The following is a 21,596-nucleotide window of genomic DNA, read 5'->3' as shown; positions in this document are numbered from 1 at the left end:
GGATATTTCATTTGCCAGTTAAGTGTATTGACCAATTCACACTACCTTAAGTAACATATTGTGTGCTTTACAAATAGACAAGAGCTGATCATAAAAAATTTCATGGCAAAATATTTTTAAAAGTTGGCAAACATAAAGACTTACCATGTACTTTGGTTTTCCAAAAAGACAAATGTTCCATATAAACTTTTTTGTAATGACAAAGATTTATCAGCAGTATGTAAACTAGCAAATGTTTTAAAATATGTATTTCTTAATCTGTCTTTTCAGAGTAGGATAGTTACATTTTAATGAGTATCAAAATAACTATCTTTTTGAAATGAACTAATGTGGAGAATATTTTGAAAACTATTGGAAATATTTTCATCTAATGTAATTTTGTGTGTGTGCAAATGTGCTATGATCCCTACAAGCTCAAGGTATCACACTTTAAAAACTTAGAAACAATTTCCTCGTTTGTTTAAAAAATCTCACAAAGGAAGGGTTTGAGCAGATTAGACGATTTTTCCTTCTAAATATAAAAAAGAATGGAATGCCTTCCAATTAGTTTGCCAGAACTAATTACTCAGAAAAGATAACATTTTACTGATAAAATCTGGACTAAAAACTTCGCATAATAGAATAAAAATGAAAAATGAGAATGTGGGGGTGCCTGGCTGGCTCAGTCAGAAGAGCATGCAGCTCTTGATCTTGGGGTTGTGAGTTCAAGCCCCACACTGGGTGTAGAGATTGCTTAAATAAATAAATATTTAAAAAGAAAAAGAAAAAGGAGTAATGTGGTTTACTAATAAGCACAACCAAGATGCACCTCTTCCACTTGAAATTTCGAATCTTTGAAAGTATCTTTTTCAAATATAATAGCATTAAAAACGATATACTGATATAAATTTGCCTTAGCACCAGACCTTCAAATTACTACATCACAAATACTAGATCATGCTTTTCAAAATAGTAATGCTTATTGAATTCTGTACCACTAATAATAAAATGGAAATCATTTTTAGAAATATTGGCTATCACTTTTAATTTTTTGTATATTGTAGATTTTACACAGTAAATTACAGCACATTTATGTAATATATAAATAAATATGCAAACACTGGTGACAGATGTTCACATGTTTTTTACTGATAAGATTGTATATACTGATACAGAGTCACATGTAAATGCCCATAATTTGTCTCACTTTCCTAAATCTGACTTCAGGGGGCTTTAAGCTGCCAGTTTCTATGCATATTTCAACTAGGCACAGTCTGCTAAGAATGAAACAGGTTCACCTTCTCCATTTCATACATGCTGCCTTCAATTTGAGATGGAGGTAGGAGTTCCATTAAGTTTCCCATTTAGACTCATTAGAGAAAGCCTTAGATAAAGCTGATACTTAGTTCTTCATTTGATTGTCCACTTTTTAGCAAATACTAATGGCCACAACCCTGGAGCAGAAGAGGAGCAAGAGGTAAGATTCCAGTACCAAGCCCCATACAGGATGCCTAAGAAGTATATCAGGGTACCACCTAAGAAGTATATCAGGGTACCTGGGTGGCTCAGTCAGTTAAGTGTCCGACTCTTGACCTCAGCTCAGGTCTTGATCTCAGGGTCATGAGTTCAAGTCCCACATTGGGTTCTGTGCTGGGAACCTTCTTAAATAAAGCCTACTTAAAAAAAGAAGAAGAAGAAGAAGTATCTCATAAACACCTGGCAAACAAGGGGAGTGGGGAGAAAGAGTGTTAGGGAAAGAAGTGATGATATGTCAAGTGGGTCGCAAGAGGAAAATAGTTAAGAACTACAAGGAGAGAAGCCTAGACAGAATAAGTAAGTGTAAAAGCATAAAGAAGCAAGACATAGTTTTATTACTTTATTATATTGTATTTGTATAACATACATAGGTATATTATACTGAGATACATATACTTACGTACAATAATATACATATTTACATATAAACATATAAATACTGTTATGCTTATGTATTACTTATATATTTATATGTTCTATGTAAATATTGCATCACAATATATATATACAGTTGGTCATCAAACAACATAAATTTGAACTGCATGGGTTCATTTATACATGATTTTTTTCAATATACAATTGAATATTCAATATACAATATTCAATATACAATACTATATGAATGTATATATGAATGAATATTCATTCATATACACATGAATGTATATTCATTCTATATGAATACGTATATATGAATATACAATATTCAATATACAATACTATATTTTCATTTTCTTATGATTTTTCTTGACATTTTCCTTTCTCTAGCTTATTTTATTGTAAGAATATAGTACACAATACATATTAGCATGCAAAATATGTGTTAATCAACTGTTTATATTATCAGTAAAGCTTCCAGTCAACAGTAGACATTAGTAGTAAATTTTGGGGGAATCAAAAGTTATACATGGATTTTTCAACTGCATGAGGATCAGTATCCCTGACCCCCATACTGTTCAAGAGTCAACTCAAAATAATTCATCTCTTCAAACTGAACTATAGTTTCAATGAACCAAAATCAAAGTCCTAATAAGTTTTCCTAAAGAAATTGATGAACTTTCCCAAAAACTAAAATGGAAATGGAAAGACCAAGAATAGCCAAAACTATCTTGAAGAAAAACAAAATGAAGTATTTAAAAATTAAAGAATTAAGGACATTATTTCTTAATGTCTGAAGGCATTAGCAAAAATATAGATAAATGCACCAAAGAAACTGATTAGAGTCTAGAAACAGACCCACACATGGGTATTTCATTTGTGACAAAGTTGGTACTGCAGAATAGGGGAGAAAAAACAGTCTAAGGTAGGTCAAGTATTAATCACCATGAAAAAAATACAGAAAGAAAGAATACAAGAATGAAAGGAAGGAGGTGAGAGAGAGAGAGAAAAGAAAAGAAAACCTGACTTGTATCTCACACCACACACAAAAAAATCAGTTACAGGTGAACTGTTGATCTCAATGTCAAAGGAAAAACAATTACAAGATAATACAAGAGAATATTTTCATGCAGCTGAGGAAGAAGCTCTTCAAAACAATGCAAAGAGCAATAACCATAAAGAAAAAAGTTTGATACATTAAACTACACTAAATTTAATAACTTTTGCTTATCAAAAGATGTCATACATAAGATATTTGGGAGAAAATATTTGCAACATGTATAGTATAACTGACAAAGAGCCTGTAACTAGAATATATATACAAACTTATAGAAATTAGTTAAGAAAAAGGCAAACAATCCAAGAGAAAAATAAGTATTTCACAAAAGACTTTATATGATGGCTAATAAACATTTGGAAGGGAACTCACCCTCATTAGTCATCAGGGGAAAAAAGTTAACACCACAAAGAGATACCATTAACACATTTCTTGGATGGTTAAAAATAAAGAGACTGACAATATCAGGTGGCAAGGATGTGGAGTAACTAGAATTCTTATACAGAATATAAATTGGTCTATCTTCTTTGAAAACCTGTTTGGTATTATGTGCTGAAGTTGAGCATATATATAATTATGATCCAGAAATTCCGCTACTAGATATGTCTTCAACAGCATACCTCTACTTCTTTCTTACAAAGACATTTGTGATTACATTTGTGATTACATATGTGATTACAAATTACATTTACGGCCCAACTCAATCCAAGATAATCTCTCCATCTCAAAATCCTAATCATTGCATCTGCAAAGTTCCTTGCCATATAAGGCAATATAAACTATTACAACCATAAATAATTTTATACTAACAAATTACACAATTTAGATGAAATGGAAAAATTCCTAGAAAGACACAAATTACCAAAACTGATCCAAGAAGAAGAAAGAATAACTGAAAATACCTATAACAAGAAATTGAATTTGTAATTAAAACTCTTCCTAAAAAGAAAAACCCAGGCCCATATTGTTTCACTGGTGAATTCTACCAAATACTTAAAAGAAGAAATTATAACGATCTTTCACAAACTCTTTCAGGAAAAAAAAAAAAGTGGGAGGAGGAGGTAGAGGAAGGAAACTTCCCAAGATATTCTATGAGGTCAGTTTTATGTTCATACCAAAGACAGACAGACATCACAAGATGAGAAAACAACAGATTACCATTCCTCATGAATACAGAGGCAAAAATCCTCAACAAAATATGAGGAAACCATATCCAGCAACAGACAAAAAAGGACCATGTGCTATGACAGAGTGGGATTTTCCCATCTGAAAATCAATTAATGTAATAAGCCATATTAATAAATAGTCCAAGAAAAATCACACGATCATTTCAAAAGATGCAGAAAATGTATTTGACAAAATCTAAAATGGATTTTTGTTTTTTGAGAGAGAGAAAGCTGGGGAGAGGGGCAGAGGTTGGGAGAATCTTAAGCAGGCTGCACGCTCAACACAGAGCCTGATGCGGGGCTCGATCCCAAGACCCTGGGATCATGACCTGAGTAAAAATCAATTTGGGTACTCAACCGACTAAGCCACCCAGGCGTCCCTAAAATGCATTCTTAATAAAAACTCTGAACAAACTAGGAATAGAAAGGAACTTACCTAACAACACACTTCGATGGTGAAAGACTAAGTGCTTTCCCCCTAAGATTGGTAAGGCAAATGTTCACTCTCACTACTTTTTTTTTTAATTTTTTTCAACGTTTTTTTTTTTTTTTTTTTTTTTGTTTTTTTTTTTATTTATTTTTGGGACAGAGAGAGACAGAGCATGAACGGGGGAGGGGCAGAGAGAGAGGGAGACACAGAATCGGAAACAGGCTCCAGGCTCCGAGCCATCAGCCCAGAGCCTGACGCGGGGCTCGAACTCACAGACCGCGAGATCGTGACCTGGCTGAAGTCGGACGCTTAACCGACTGCGCCACCCAGGCGCCCCTCACTACTTTTAATCAACATTGGACTGTAGGTTATATCCAATGCAGTCCAACAAGAAAACGAAATAAAAAGTATCCACATTTAAAAGAAAGTGGTAAAACTAGTCTTTATGTGCAGGCATTAAAATCCTGTACACTAAAACTAATAAACAAGCTCAATGGAGTATCAGGATACAAGAACAAAATACAAAAATATCTTTTGTAGAGTGTCTGACTGGCTCAGTAGGTTGGGCATCTGACTCTTGATTTCAACTCAGGTCATGATCCCAGGGGTGTGGAATTGAGCCCTGTTTTTTATAAAAAGATAAAAACGTAAAAATTTTTTTAAAATCTTTTGCATTTCTGTATAACAGTAATGAAAATAATTATATATGAAATAGCATCAAAATAAAAAATACTTAGGAATAAATTTAATAGAAGGAATGTAGTAATATTAACAGAAGAAACAATAAACAGAAGAAATATTAAGACTTGTACACTAAAAACTGCAAAACATTTCTGAATGAAATTAAAGAAGATCTAAATTCATGATAAATATTTCATATTCATGGATGGAAAGATTCAATACTGTTAATATATCCATTCTCAAAGTAATCTAGAGTCAAAAAATAAACCAACCACTAACTTAATCAAGAAAAGAGGATAAAACACAATTAAGAGGTTCTGGTCCATGATGGTGACCTATAGGAAGAAAACCTTGAAAAACTCACTTCCTCCACAGAACACACAAAATTACACCTATTAATAGAATAATTCCTCTTGAAGAAAATCTGAGGGCTGACTGAACAGCTTCTGAAAACCAAAGACAGAGAGAAGAGCAGGAAAACAGCAAGAGAAACAGAGCCACGGTAACAAAGGGGAAGTCCAAACCCCAGGATACTGCAAATGGCAGTAGGAAGGGATAATACTGAGGAACCTGGGACAGATTCCTGTTCTTAGGCACAGAAAAAAAGCTGCAGTTTAAAAGAGCAACTAGTATATAAAAGACAACAAAGCCTAGACCACAGCAGTGTCCAGACATGATAATGGGTAGGTCTAGTTGTCACAGCAAACTTGTGATCTCAGCAAGCCCTTGGTCCACAAGACCACTCTAGCCCCAATTGCACTGGGGCACAGCAAAACAAAACAAAACAAAACAAAACAAAACAAAACAAAACAAAAACAAAACAGGATTTAAAAGAGCCAAGGAGCTCTCTCCCCCTCCACCTTAAAAGCCCACAACAAAGAAGGGTCTGGACACCATAACCAGTGGATCCTGATGCCATAACTGGCATTCCCACTTGTCACAGTGAGCTTGTGACCTCAGCAAGGCAAGGATCTGAATGCCCACCTGAGCCCTGATTGTACTGGGGCATGGTGGCGGAGGGGGGGGTGGGGGAAGCTATGGTTGAAAAGGACCAAGGGGCTGTGGGGATGATCTCTTCCTCTCCCCCTTAAAATCCCAGATGGATAGAAAATTAGGTAGGTTGTATATTTGGGACCTTTCTTGCTTCTTGAGATAGGCCTTAATTGCAATGTATTTTCCTCTTAGGACTGCCTTTGCTGCATCTCAAGAGGATTGGACTGCCATGTTTTCCTTTTCATTTGCCTCCATGTATTTTTAAATTTCTTCTTTAATTTCCTGGTTAACCCATTCATTCTTTAGTAGGATGTTCTTTAACCTCCACGTATTTGAGGGCCTTCCAAATTTTTTCTTGTGGTTGATTTCAAGTTTCATACCATTGCAATCCGAAAATATGCATGGTTATGATCTCAATATTTTTGTACCTGTTGAGGGGTATGACCCAACATGTGATCTATTCTGGAGCCTGTTCTATGCGCACTCGAGAAGAATGTGTATTCTGCTGCTTTAGGTTAAAATGTTCTGAATGTATCTGTTAAGTCAATCTGGTCCAATGTGTCATTCAGAGCCATTGTTTGCTTGTTGATTTTCTGCTTAGATGATCTGTCCATTGTTGTAAGTGGAGTATTAAAATCTCCCACAATTATGGTATTATCAATAAGTTTGCTTATGTTTGTGATTAATTGATTTATATATTTAGGTTCTTTCAGGGGACATAAATATTTACAATTGTTAGCTCTTCTTCATGGATAGACCCCTTAATTCTGATACAGTGATCTTCTTCATCTCTTATAGTCTTTGTTTTAAAATCTAGCTTGTCTAATACAAGTATGGTTCCTCTGGCTTTCTTCTAATGTCCATTAGCATGATAGGTGGTTTTGCATCCCCTCACTTTCAATCTTCAGGTGTCCTCAGGTCTAAAATTAGTCTCTTATAAGCAACATATAGATGGATCTTGTTTTAAAGGAGCTAGAAAAGGAGCAGCAAATAAAGCCAAAGCCAGGAGAAGAAGGGATATAATAAAGATAAGAGCAGAAATAAATGAAATAAAATCCAAAAGAAGAAAAAAAAAGAACAGACCAGTGAAACTAAGAGCTGGTTTTTGAAAGAAAAAAAACAATATTCCTGGGATGCAGGACTGGTTCATTATTCACAAATCAATGTGATATACCACATTAATAAAAGAGAGGATAAGAACCATATGATCCTATCAACATTTGATAAAACCCTAGCCATACTTCTCAAAAAGAAAGAGGACCCAAATAGGTAAAATCATGAATGAAAGAGGAGAGATCACAAACAACACCACAGAAATATAAACAATTATTATAGAATACTATTAAAAATTATATACCAACAAACTGGACGATCTGGAAGAAATGGACAAATTCTTAGACACTCACACACTACCAAAACTCAAACAGGAAGAAATAAATAATTTGAACAGGCCCATAACCAGCAAAGAAATTGAATTAGTTTATCAAAAATCTCCCAATAAGAGTCCTGGGCCAGATAGCTTCCCAGGGGAATTCTTTTTCTCTTTTTAAATATATGAAATTTATTGTCAAATTGGTTTCCATACAACACCCAGTGCTCATCCCAAAAGATGCCCTCTTCAATACCCATCACCCACCGACCCCTCCCTCCCACCCCCCATCAGCCCTCAGTTTGTTCTCAGTTTTTAAGAGTCTCTTATGCTTTGGCTCTCTCCCACTCTAACCTCTCTTTTTATTTTTTTTCCTTCCCCTCTCCAATGGGTTCCTGTTAAGTTTCTCAGGATCCACATAAGAGTGAAAACATATGGTATCTGTCTTTCTCTGTATGGCTTATTTCACTCAGCATAACACTCTCCAGTTCCATCCACGTTGCTACAAAGGGCCATATTTCATTCTTTCTCATTACCACGTAGTACTCCATTGTGTATATAAACCACAATTTCTTTATCCATTCATCAGTTGAATTCTATCAGACATTTAAAGCAGAGTTAATATCTATTCTCCTCAAACTGTTCCAAAAAATAGAAATGTAAGAAAAGCTTCCAATCTCATTCTGTGAAGCCAGCATTACCTTGATTCCAAAACCAGACAAATACCCCACTAAAAAGGAGAACTACAGGCCAATATCCCTGATGAAACTGGAGGCAAAAATTCTCAACAAGATACTAGCAATTCAAATTCAACAGTACATTAAAAGAATTATTCACCATGATCAAGTGGGATTTATTCCTGGGCTGCAGGACTGGTTCAATACTCACAAATCAATGTGATATACCACATTACTAAAAGAAAGGATAAGAACCATATAATCCTTTCAACAGATGCAGGAAAAGCATTTAACAAAATACAGCATTGTTTTTTGATAAAAACCCTCAAGAAAGTAGGAATAGAAGGAACATATACGAAAGGCCCATAGCTAAAAACTGAGAGCTTTCCCCCTGAGATCAGGAGCACACAAGGGCATCCAATCTCACCACTGCTGTTCAACAAAGTACTGGATGTCCTAGCCTAAGCAATCAGACAATAAAAAGAAATAAAAGGCATCCAAACTGGCAAGGAAGAAGTCAAGCTTTCACTCTTTGCAGATGACATGATACTCTATGGAAAACCCACAAGACTCCACCAAAAACTGCTAGAGTTGATACAGGAATTCAACAAAGTCGCAGCATATAATATCAATGTACAGAAATAGGTTGCATTTCTATACACCAATAATGAAGGGGCAAAAAGAGATATCAAGAAACTGATCCCATTTACAATTGCATCAAAAACCATTAGATACCGGGGCACCTGGGTGGCTCAGTCGGTTAAGCGTCCGACTTCGGCTCAGGTCATGACCTCACAGTTCGTGAGTTCGAGCCCCGCATCGGGCTCTGTGCTGACAGCTCAGAGCCTGGAGCCTGCTTCACATTCTGTGTCTCCCTCTCTCTCTGCCCCTTCCCTGCTCATGCTCTGTCTCGCTCTGTCTCAAAAATAAATAAACATTAAAAAAAATTTAAAAAAAGAACATTACTAAGGAATAAACCTAAGCAAAGAGGTAAAAGATCTGTATGCTGAAAACTATAAAAAGCTTATGAAAGAAATTCAAAACACAAAGGAAAAAACATTCCGTGCACATAGTTTGGAAGAACAAGTATTGTTAAAATATCTCTGCTACCCAAAGCAATCTACACATTCAATGCAATCCCTATAAAATAACACCAGCATTCTTCACAGAGCTAGAACAATTCTAAAATTTTTATGGAAACACAAGATCCCAAATAGTCAAAATAATGTTGAAAAAGAAAAGCAAACCTTGAGGCATCACAACCCCAGACTTTAAGCTGTATTACAAAGCTGTAATCATTAAGACAGTATGGTACTGGCACAAAAACAGACACATAAATCAATGGTATACAGAACCCAGAAATGGACCCACAAATATATGGCCAATTAATCTTCAACAAATCAAGAAAAAGTACCCAATGGAAAAAAGATAGTCGCTTCAGCAAATGGTGCTGGGAGAACTGGACAGTGACATGAAGAATGAAACTAGACCACTTTCTTGCAACATATGCCCAAATAAATTAAACATGGATCAAAGACCTTAATGTGAGACAGGAAACTATCAAAATCCTACAGGAGAAAACAGGCAGTGATAACTTTGACCTTGGCTGCAGCAACTTCTTACTTGACATGTCTCTGGAGGCAAGAGAAATAAAAGCAAAAATGAACTATTGGGACCTTATCAAGATAAAAAGCTTCTAAGCAGCAAAGGAAACAATCAACCAAACTAAAAGGCAACTGATGGAATGGGATAAGATACTTGCAAATGACATATGGAATAAAATGTTAGTATCCAAAATCTATAAAGAACTTACCAAACTCAACACCCAAAAAACAAATAATCCAGTGAAGAAATGGGCAGAAGACATGAATAGACATTTTTCCAAAGAAGACATCCAGATGGCAAACAGACACATGAAAAGATGCTCAACATCACTCACCATCAGGGAAATACAAATCAAAACCACAATGAGATCCACCTTACACCTGTCAGAGTGGCTAAAATTAGCAACTCAGGAGTTTCCATAGATGTTGGTGAGGATATGGAGAAAGGGGAACACTTTTGCACTGTTGGTGGGAATGCAAACTGGCACAGCCACTCTGGAAAACAGTGTGGATGTTCCTCAAAAAATTAAAAATAGAATTACCCTATAACCTAGCAATTGCACTACTAGATATTTATCCAAATGATACAAAAATGTTGATTCAAAGGGGCACATGCACCCCAATGTTTATAGCAATGCTATCAACAACAGCCAAATTATGGAAAGAGCCCAAATGTCCGTCAACTGATGAATGGGTAAAGAAGATGAGGTATATAAATACAATGGAATACTACTTGGCAATGAAAAATAATGAAATCTTGCCTTTTGCAACAACGTGGATGGAACTAAAGGGTATTATGCTAAATGAAATAAGTGAGTCAGAGAAAGACAGATATCATATGATTCCACATTCAAATCTGGAATTTGAGAAACTCAACAGATGAACATAGGGGAAGGGAAGAAAAAATAAGATAAAGAGAGGGGGCAAACCATAAGAGACTCTTAAATACAACTGAGGTTGCCCAAGGAGGAGAGGTGGGTGAGGGGATGGGTTAAATGAGTGATGGCACTCATTATTGTAGGTAATGCCCACATTATTAAGGGCACTTTTCAGGATGAGCACTGGGTGTCCTATGTAAGAGATGAATCACTGGGTTCTACCCTTGAAGCAAAGACTACACTGTATGTTAACTCACTTGAATTAAAAAAAAAAAAAAAAAGCCCAGACCAGAACAGGGTCTGGCTCACAATGAGCTCAAGACCTCAGTGAACCCAGAGTCTGTAAGACCACACCAGCCTCTATGGAGCTGGGGCACAGAAAATAAGCTACATATATAAATTTTATTTAAATTATTATTTTTTAAAAATTTAAAATTTTTAAAATTAGTCTTATTTTTATTTTTGTTCTTTTTGGGTTTTTTCTTTTATTTCTTTTATTTTTTCCTTCTTTTTGTAAAAAGCCACAGTTTCAAACAGTAAGTAGCATATATTGCCATACCTCCAGCCAGCCAGCAACCATCACCAAGCACACACAGTCAACATAGGGGACACCATATACAAAACTACTCCTTCAAGTTTAGGCGAAGTAGTCTTTCTGCCTAATCCATATAAACAAGATAGTCAAGCAAAATGGAGATACAGAAAAAATATGTTACAAAAGAAAGAACAGGAAAAAACTTAAGAAAAAATAAATAAATGAAACAGAGATAAGCAATATGCCTGATAAAGAATTTAAAGTAATGACTGTAAACACACTCATTGGGCTGGAACAAAGAGGGAAGAACTCAGTGAGACTGTCAACATAGAGATAGAAAATATTAAAAAGAACCAATCAGAGTTGAAGAATACAATAACTAAATAAAAAACACACTAGAGGGAATCAACAATAGATCATAAAATGCAAAAGAAGCATCAGTGATCTAGACAAAAAGGTAATGGAAAACACGCAAGATGAACAGCAAAAAGAAAAAACAACTTTAATAAAAATGAAGATAGATTAAGAGATCTCTTGGACAACATCAAGCAAACAAGAATTACAGGAGTCCCAGAAGAATGAGAGAGACAGTTGTAAAAAATTTTTAGAGGAAATAGTAACAGAAAACTTCCCTAACCTAGCAATGGAAATAGACATCCAAGTCCAAGAAGCACAGAGAGTTCCAAACAAGATGAACCCAAGGAGGTCCATGTCACGGAATATAATACTTAAAATGTCAAATGCTGGGGAAGATCATGGAGTAGGAGGACCCCGGGCTCACCCTGTCCCATGCACACACCTAGATAACACCCACATCAATGTAAATAACCCAGAAAATGACCGAAGACAGGCAGATCAGGTTTTCCAGAGTTAAATGTAGAGAGGAGGCCAAATCAAGATGGTAGAAGGGCAGAAACACAGTCAAGAAACAAACTAATCTGTAAGACTGACTACAGGAGGGAGGGACAGCAGGCATGGAAGAGGAGGAGCAGCAAACCCCACACTCAGCACCCCAGGCATGGGTGACCACACTGGGAAGATGAATTCCTATAACATTTGACTCTGAAACTAGATGGGCTTAACTTTGCAAATTTTTATTATCAGTGAGGCTTAACATAGGAAACATTAAAAATGAGCAGGCTCGGCTCTGTGAAAGCCAAAAGGCTATTAAAAACTGGGTCCCTGGCATTAAAAAGACAGTCTGACAAAAACCTCATCAAGTTACAGCACAGAAGCAGCAGTTTCTGAGGTACCTGGGGTATACAGGAAGATTTCTTTGCTGGTCTCAGAGCCTGTGCAGAAAAGGTAAGTTTCTTTGTGAACCTTATACAAGAACAAAATTGCTGGCTGGCACCATTTCTTTCCTCTGCTCACCAGTCTAGATGCACTGACACTTGTGGAAAGCAGCCCAAACACTTTCCACCACGCTTGCTGACAGTGCATCCTGCCCCCACTTTCTCCTACAGATCTGCTCCATCCAACCATCTCCACTAGATGGGAGTCCATCCAGGGAGGTGCCAAAAGTATGGCATTGTTTAAGCAGCCCAGTAGCCAGCACCACTCTAAAACAACTCCTGCCCTGAGGAGAAGAGAAGATAACCACACACACCAGTTCAACTGTGGCCCCAACCTGGGGGCAGATATATCATCTGACTGCTGGCCCCAAACACCAACAAAAACCTCAACAGGGGCAACACACAGAGAAATCCCAGGAGATCAGGGTCACTGTACTCCCCAACAGACAAACTAGAGGTAGACATCTGGTCTGTTAGGTCTTGCCTACCAACAAAAGCCTTCCAAGGGACAATGCAGGGAGAGTGTCCTGTTTTTCACTGTGATTACAGTTCTAACAAACATGCTGAGTGCAGGCATCTGGTCTGACCTGACTCAAACCCAAGGTGACCCCATAATGGCCCATTACAGCACAGGGACCAAACCCTGCCCACAACAACAAGGCCATTGCAGATAACTGGACCAAAGGCAAACAGAGTTCAACCACAACAACACGGAATACATAGTACACTGAGGAGATATCCCTGAAGTGCCTGATTCTGGTGAACAGGGGACAATGCACTATAGGGCACTACAGGTCCTCTTCTTCATAAGGCCATTATTTGAATAGCAGGACAAGTAGCTGATTTTCCTAACATACAGAAACAGACACAGACACCCTGACAAAATTAGGAGACAGAGGAATATGCCCCAAATTAAATAATAGAAAGAGAGCCAAATGAAACAGACAACTAATATGCCTGATAGAGAATTTAACATAATGGTCATAAAGATATTCACTGGACTTGAGAAAAGAGTGGAGAACCTCAGTAAGAACTTCAAGAAAGAGTTAGAAAATATAAAAAGGAATGAATCAGAGATGAAGAACACAGTAACTGAAATTAAAAATACACTAAAAAAGAATAAGTTGTAGACTAGAGAAGCAAAGGAACAGATCAGTGAGCTGGAAGATGGGAGTAATGAAAAACAATCAAACTTATTAGGAGAGAGAAAAAACATTAATAAAAAAATGAGACTAGATTAAGGGAACTCAGTGACACCAGCAAGTGTAACAACATTTGCATTATAGGGATCACAGAAGGAGAAGAGGGAAAGGAGGGAAGAGAAATTTATTCGAAGAAATAATAGCTGAGACTTCCCAAATCTGAGGAAGAAAATAGATATCCAGACCCAGCAGGCACGAGAGCCCTCAAGAAAATCAATTCAGAACGGATTCTCCGGAGTCAAGTGTAGACGAGAGGCCCACAGAAGAGGGTAGGAAGGGCGGAGAGAGAGGCAGTGCTCTGGCAGGAGGGAGCCGGGGCAGAGGGGCAGCCAGGCAGCCCTCAGGCAAAGCAGAGCCCTCGAGTCTGGCTGGCAAAAGCGGAGGGGCCGGACAGAGTGTGTTCGGACAGCAAGCGGGACTTAACATCTGGAAGGTTATAAGTTAACAGCTCTTTTCGGAGAATGGGAGGGCTGGAGGACAATGGGAGAAAGAGGTGTTGAGCCCCGGATGACACAGCGCAGCTTGGTGGTGAACAAAGGCACTCGGCCAGCGCCATCTCCCTCGCCCATCCCCCAGCCAAAATCCCAAAGGGAATCAGTTCCTGTCAGGGAACTTGCTTGCACCGGGCAAACACCCAACACTGTGCTTCTGCAGATCCATCCCTCCGGCGATGGTGGTGACTTCCTCCCAGTGCCGCAGGGCCCCTCCCAAAGCGGATCTCCGAAGGAAAAGCGAGCTAAGCCTGCCCCTCGCCGATCCACCCCAGCTAATAAGCCAGATCACCAGCACCACAAGCCTGGCAGTGTGCAAGTAGCCCAGACGGGCCACGCCACCCCACAGTGAATCCCGCCCCTAGGAGAGGGGAAGAGAAGGCACACACCAGTCTGACTGTGGCCCCAGCGGTGGGCTGGGGGCAGACATCAGGTCTGACTGCGGCCCCGCCCACCAACGCAAGTTACTCAAGACAGCACAGGAGAAGTGCCCCGCATCCCGCACCACTCCAGGGACTATCCAAAATGACGAAACAGAAGAATTCCCCTCAAAACAACATCCGGAAATAACGACAGGTAATGAACTGATCAAAAAGGATTTAAACAATATAACAGACAGTGAATTTAGAATATTAGTCATAAAATTAATCGATGGGCTTGAAAACAGTATAGAGAACAGTAGAGAATCTATTGCTACAGAGATCAAGGGACTAAGGAACAGCCAGGAGGAGCTAAAAAATGCTATTAATGATCTGCAAAATAAAATGGAGATGACCACGGCTCGGATTGAAGAGGCAGAGGAGAGAATAGGTGAACTAGAAGATAAAATTATGGAAAAAGAAGAAGGTGAGAAAAAGATTAAAAAATCCAGGAGTATGAGGAGAAAATTAGAGAACTAAGTGATGCACTAAAGAGAAATAATCTACGCATACTTGGTATTCCAGAGGAGGAAGAGAGAGGGAAAGGTGCTGAAGGTGTACTTGAAGAAATCATAGCTGAGAACTTCCCTGATCTGGGGAAGGAAAAAGGCATTGAAAGCCAAGAGGCACAGAGAACTCCCTTCAGACATAACTTGAATCGATCTTCTGCACGACACATCATAGTGAAACTGGAAAAATACAAGGATAAAGAGAAAATTCTGAAAGCAGCTAGGGATAAACATGCTCTAACATTTAAAGGGAGACTGATAAGACTCATGACCTACCTCTCTACTGGAACTTGGCAGGCCAGAAAGGAATGGCAGGAGATCTTCAATGTGATGAACAGAAAAAAATATGCAGCCAAGAATCCTTTATCCAGCAAGTCTGTCACTTAGAATAGAAGCAGAGATAAAGGTCTTCCCAAACAAACAAAAACTGAAGGAATTCGTCACCACTAAACCAGCCCTACAAGAGATTCTCAGGGGGATCCTGTGAGACAAAGTACCAGAGACATCGCTACAAGCATGAAAACTACGGACATCACAATGACTCTAAACCCATATATTTCAATAATAACGCTGAATGTAAATGGACTAAATGTGCCAACCAAAAGACATAGGGTATCAGAAGGGATAAAAAAACAAGACCCATATATTTGCTGTCTACAAAAGACTCAATTTAGACCTGAGGACAACTTCAGATTGAGAGTGAGGGGATGGAGAACTATTTATCATGCTACTGGAAGTCAAAAGAAAGCTGGAGTAGCCACACTTATATCAGACAAACTAGACGTTAACTTAAAGGCTGTAACAAGAGATGAAGAAGGGCATTATATAATAATCACAGGGTCTATCCAACAGGAAGAGCTAACAATTATAAATGTCTATGCGCCGAATACAGGAGCCCCAAAATATATAAAACAATTACTCACAAACATAAGCAACCTTATTGATAAGAATGTGGTAATTGCAGGGGACTTTAATACCCCACTTATAACAATGGATAGATCATCTAGACACATGGTCAATAAAGAAACAAGGGCCATGAATGATACATTGGATCAGATGGACTTGACAGATATATTTAGAACTCTGCATCCCAAAGCAACAGAATATATTTTCTTCTCGAGTGTACATGGAACATTCTCCAAGATAGATCACATACTGGGTCACAAAACAGCCCTTCATAAGTATACAAGAATTGAGATCATACCATGCATACTTTTGGACCACAATGCTATGAAGCTTGAAATCAACCACAGGAAAAAGTCTGGAAAACCTCCAAAAGCATGGAGGTTAAAGAACACCCTACTAACGAATGAATGGGTCAACCAGGCAATTAGAGAAGAAATTTAAAAATACATGGAAACAAACGAAAATGAAAATACAACAATCCAAACTCTTTGGGATGCAGCGAAGGCAGTCCTGACAGGAAAATATATTGTGATCCAGGCCTATCTCAAGAAACAAGAAAAATCCCAAATACAAAATCTAACAGCACACCTAAAGGAAATAGAAGCAGAACAGCAAAGACACCCCAAACCCAGCAGAAGAAGAGAAATAAAGATCAGAGCAGAAATAAACAATATAAAATTTAAAAAAACTGTACAGCAGATCAACGAAACCAAGAGTTGGTTTTTTGAAAAATAAACAAAATTGATAAACCTCTAGCCAGGCTTCTCAAAAAGAAAAGGGAGATGACCCAAATGGATAAAATCATGAATGAAAATGGAATTATTACAACCAATCCCTCAGAAATACAAGCAATTACCAGGGAATACTATGAAAAATTATATGCCAACAAACTGGACAACCTGGAAGAAATGGACAAATTCCTAAACACCCACACACTTCCAAAACTCAATCAGGAGGAAATAGAAAGCTTGAACAGACCCATAACCAGTGAAGAAATTGAATCAGTTATCAAAAATCTCCCAACAAATAAGAGTCCAGGACCAGATGGCTTCCCAGGGGAATTCTACCAGACGTTTAAAGCAGAGATAATACCTATCCTTCTCAAGATATCCCAAAAAATAGAAAGGGAAGGAAAACTTCCAGACTCATTCTATGAAGCCAGTATTACTTTGATTCCTAAACCAGATAGAGACCGAGCAAAAAAAGAGAACTTACAGGCCAATGTCCCTGATGAATATGGATGCAAAAATTCTCAATAAGATACGAGCAAATCTAATTCAACAGCATATAAAAAGAATTATTCACCATGATCAAGTGGGATTCATTCCTGGGCTGCAGGGCTGGTATAACATTCGCAAATCAATCAACATGATACATCACATTAATAAAAGAAAAGATAAGAACCATATGATCCTGTCAATCGATGCAGAAAAGGCATTTGACAAAATTCAGCATCCTTTCTTAATAAAAACCCTCGAGGAAGTCGGGATAGAAGGAACATACTTAAACATCATAAAAGCCATTGAGAGCTTTTTCCCTGAGATCAGGAACATGACAGGGATGCCCACTCTCACCGCTGTTGTTTAACATGGTGTTGGAAGTTCTAGCATCAGCAATCAGACAACAAAAGGAAATCAAAGGCATCAAATTTGGCAAAGATGAAGTCAAGCTTTCACTTTTTGCAGATGACATGATATTATACATGGAAAACCCGATAGACTCCACCAAAAGTCTGCTAGAACTGATACATGAATTTAGCAAAGTTGCAGGATGCAAAATCAATGCACAGAAATCAGTTGACTTCTTATACACTAATAATGAAGCAACAGAAAGACAAATAAAGAAACTGATCCCATTCACAATTGCACCAAGAAGCATAAAATACCTAGGGATAAATCTAACCAAAGATGTAAAAGAACTGTATGCTGAAAACTATAGAAAGCTTATTTAGGAAATTGAAGAAGATATAAAGAAATGGAAAAACATTCCGTGCTCATGGGTTGGAAGAATAAATATTGTCAAAATGTCAATACTACCCAAAGCTATCTACACATTCAATGCCATCTCAATCAAAATTGCACCAACATTCTTCTCAAAGCTAGAACAAGCAATCCTAAAATTCATATGGAACCACAAAAGGCCCCGAATAGCCAAAGTAATTTTGAAGAAGAAGACCAAAGCAGGAGGCATCACAATCCCAGACTTTAGCCTCTACTACAAAGCTGTCATCATCAAGACAGCATGGTATTGGCACAAAAACAGACACATAGACCAATGGAATAGAACAGAAACCCCAGAACTAGACCCACAAAAGTATGGCCAACTAATCTTTGACAAAGCAGGAAAGAACATCCAATGGAAAAAAGACAGTCTCTTTAACAAATGGTGCTGGGAGAACTGGACAGCAACATGCAGAGGAATTGAAACTAGACCACTTTCTTGCACCATTCACAAAAATAAACTCAAAATGGATAAAGGACCTGAATGTGAGACCGGAAACCATCAAAACCTTAGAGGAGAAAGCAGGAAAAGACCTCTCTGACCTCAGCCGTAGCAATTTCTTACTTGACAAATCCCCAAAGACAAGGGAATTAAAAGCAAAAATGAACTACTGGGACCTTATGAAGATAAAAAGCTTCTGCACAGCAAAGGAAACAATCAACAAAACTAAAAGGCAACCAACGGAATGGGAAAAGATATTTGCAAATGACATATCGGACAAAGGGCTAGTGTCCAAAATCTATAAAGAGCTCACCAAACTGCACACCCGAAAAACAAATAATCCAGGGAAGAAATGGGCAGAAAACATGAATAGACACTTCTCTAAAGAAGACATCTGGATGGCCAACAGGCACATGAAAAGATGCTCAACGTCCCTCCTCATCAGGGAGATACAAATCAAAACCACCCTCAGATATCACCTCACGCCAGTCAGAGTGGCGAAATGAACAAATCAGGAGACTATAGATGCTGGAGAGGATGTGGAGAAATGGGAACCCTCTTGCTCTGTTGGTGGGAACGCAAACTGGTGCAGCCACTCTGGAAAACAGTGTGGAGGTTCCTCAAAATATTAAAAATAGACCTACGCTATGACCCAGCAATAGCACTGCTAGGAATTTACCCAAGGGATACAGGAGTACTGATGCATAGGGGCACTTGTACCCCAATGTTTATAGCAGCACTCTCAACAATAGCCAAATGATGGAAAGAGCCTAAATGTCCATCCACTGATGAATGGATAAAGAAATTGTGGTTTATATACACAATGGAGTACTACATGGCAATGAGAAAGAATGAAATATGGCCCTTTGTAGCAATGTGGATGGAACTGGAGAGTGTGATGCTATGTGAAATAAGTCATAAAAAGAAAGACAGATACCATATATTTTCACTCTTACGTGGATCCTGGGAAGCTTAACAGGAACCCATGAGGGAGGGGAAGGAAATAAAAAAAGAGGTTAGAGTGGGAGAGAGCCAAAGCATAAGAGACTCTTAAAAACTGAGAACTGAGGGTTGATGGGGGGTGGGAGGGAGGGGAGGGTGTGTGATGGGTATTGAGGAGGGCACCTTTTGGGATGAGCACTGGGTGTTGTATGGAAACCAGTTTGACAATAAATTTCATATATTGAAAAAAAAATAAAAGTTACATAGTTGTATCTTTAAAAAAAAAAAAAAGAAAAGAAAATCAATTCAAGGAGGTCCACACCAAGACATAGAGTAATTAAAGTAGTAAAAAGTAGTTGTAAAGAGAGAATTTTTAAAGCAACAACAGAAAACAGTTAGTACAAAGGAAACCACTTAAGTCTATCAGCTAATTTTTCAGCAGAAGCTTTGCAGGCCAGAGGGAGTTGCATGATATATTCAAAGTGCTGAAACAAACAAAATATGCAACCAAGAGTACTTTATCCTGCAAGGCTATCATTCAGAATAGAAGGAGAGATAGAGTTCCCAGATAAACAAAAGTTAAAGAAATTCATCACCACAAAACCAGCCTTACAAGAAACGTTTCGGGGATCCTTTGAGTGGAAAGAAAACACCATAAGCAGGAGTAAGAAAAGTAGAAGACACAAAACGATAAAATTAAGTGTATCTGTAACAATCAGTAAAAAGATTAATAAAATAAAAGGATTTAAACAATGGCACTATATATCTAAAATGTGGGGATTGGGGAGAGAAGAGTAAAAATTTAGTGCTTTCAAAATGGTTCAAACTTAAGTGAATACCAACTCAATAAAAACTGTTATATGCACAAGATGTTATATATAAATCTAATGGTAACCACAAATCAAAAACCTGTGATATGCAAAGATTAAAAAAAAAGGAATCCGAGGGGAGAAGCCAAGATGGCGGAACAGCACATTAGTTTTTTGTATGTCTCACGTCCATGAAGTACAGCCAGACCAACACTAAACCATCCTACACACCTAGAAAACTGATTGGAGGATTAACACAACAATCTGCACAACCTGAACAACAGAATTCAGCAGGTATGCGGTGCGAAGAGCTGAACTTGGGGAGTGAGAAGCCGCAAAAGGTAGGGAACCGTTTTTGTGGGCACAGAGAGGACAGAGACTGCGGGGGAGGGGGGGTGGTGGGGGGAGGAATACAGGAAAAGCACCCCTCCCCAAAAGCAACTGGAGAGAAAGTGGAAAATTAGAAACAGCCACAGGGACTAAACTAAAAAGGGATAAAGGAAAAAGGAAAGGGTTTAAATTCCATTAAGACTGTAAACAAGGGGAGTGTAAAGGCTGCAACTCCACAGCTCAATACCTGGTGGTGCTCTGGTGGGAAGGGCAAATCCCCAGGAACAGAGTGGGGTACAGGAGGTTTTCAGGTTACATGGGGAAAAGCAGTTCCACTGCTGGAAGGACATTTGGTAGAGACTATTGAAGCCACCTGGTCCGACCAGGTCCCAGCACATTCGCTGGTGGTGGGGCAAGGTCATTAAGGGTGAAGCCTGGTGCCAGATGTGTGTTGTGAGATTGCATAATCCCTGAAACACTGCTGCTACACTGTCTCGCAAACTTTTCCTGGGGCAGTCTGGCACCTGGCCGCAGTCTCAAGGCACCAGCAGCAGGGTCCAGCAAGCGTTCCTGGTGCAGCCAACATTTGGCCATTGCTCATTCAGCCATTGCTCGGTGAGACCCTCCCACAGAGGAGCTGAACGGGTCAAAGCCACAGTCCTTTGAAAGTAAGGGGCCAGGGAAAACAGCCACATCTGAAATAAAACTCGGGAGAGAGGTACTGCCAGGGGCAGGGTCATGGAGAGTGAAAAAGTGGGGAGTGGATAAGAGCTGAAGACAGGGGACAGGTCCATGATTGCTGATCTGAGAGAACAGACTGGGTAGCTGTGTGGCACCATTTTCACCGCTCCCACACATGTGCATACACACCTACGAGCGCCGCAACAATCCACCCCAGTAAGGTAGCAATCCCTCTAGTGGAGAGCAGAGCTGTTACACTGAGCGCAGCCCAACTGGGACAACTTCAC

At 38.6% G+C, this 21,596-nt stretch overlaps 1 protein-coding gene across 6 annotated transcripts in view; it reads right to left on the bottom strand.

The window, feature by feature from the left end:
- The window catches only part of CATSPERT (catsper channel auxiliary subunit tau), a 160,186-nt gene that overhangs the window by 119,502 nt on the left and 19,088 nt on the right, over positions 1-21,596 (bottom strand). The gene's annotated exons all lie outside the window — the stretch shown is intronic.

This window comes from Panthera onca, chromosome C1 (genome assembly GCF_046562875.1).
Source record: "Panthera onca isolate mPanOnc1 chromosome C1, mPanOnc1 haplotype 2, whole genome shotgun sequence".
Classification (NCBI taxonomy): domain Eukaryota; kingdom Metazoa; phylum Chordata; class Mammalia; order Carnivora; family Felidae; genus Panthera; species Panthera onca.
This window is presented reverse-complemented; position numbering and strand designations above follow the sequence as displayed.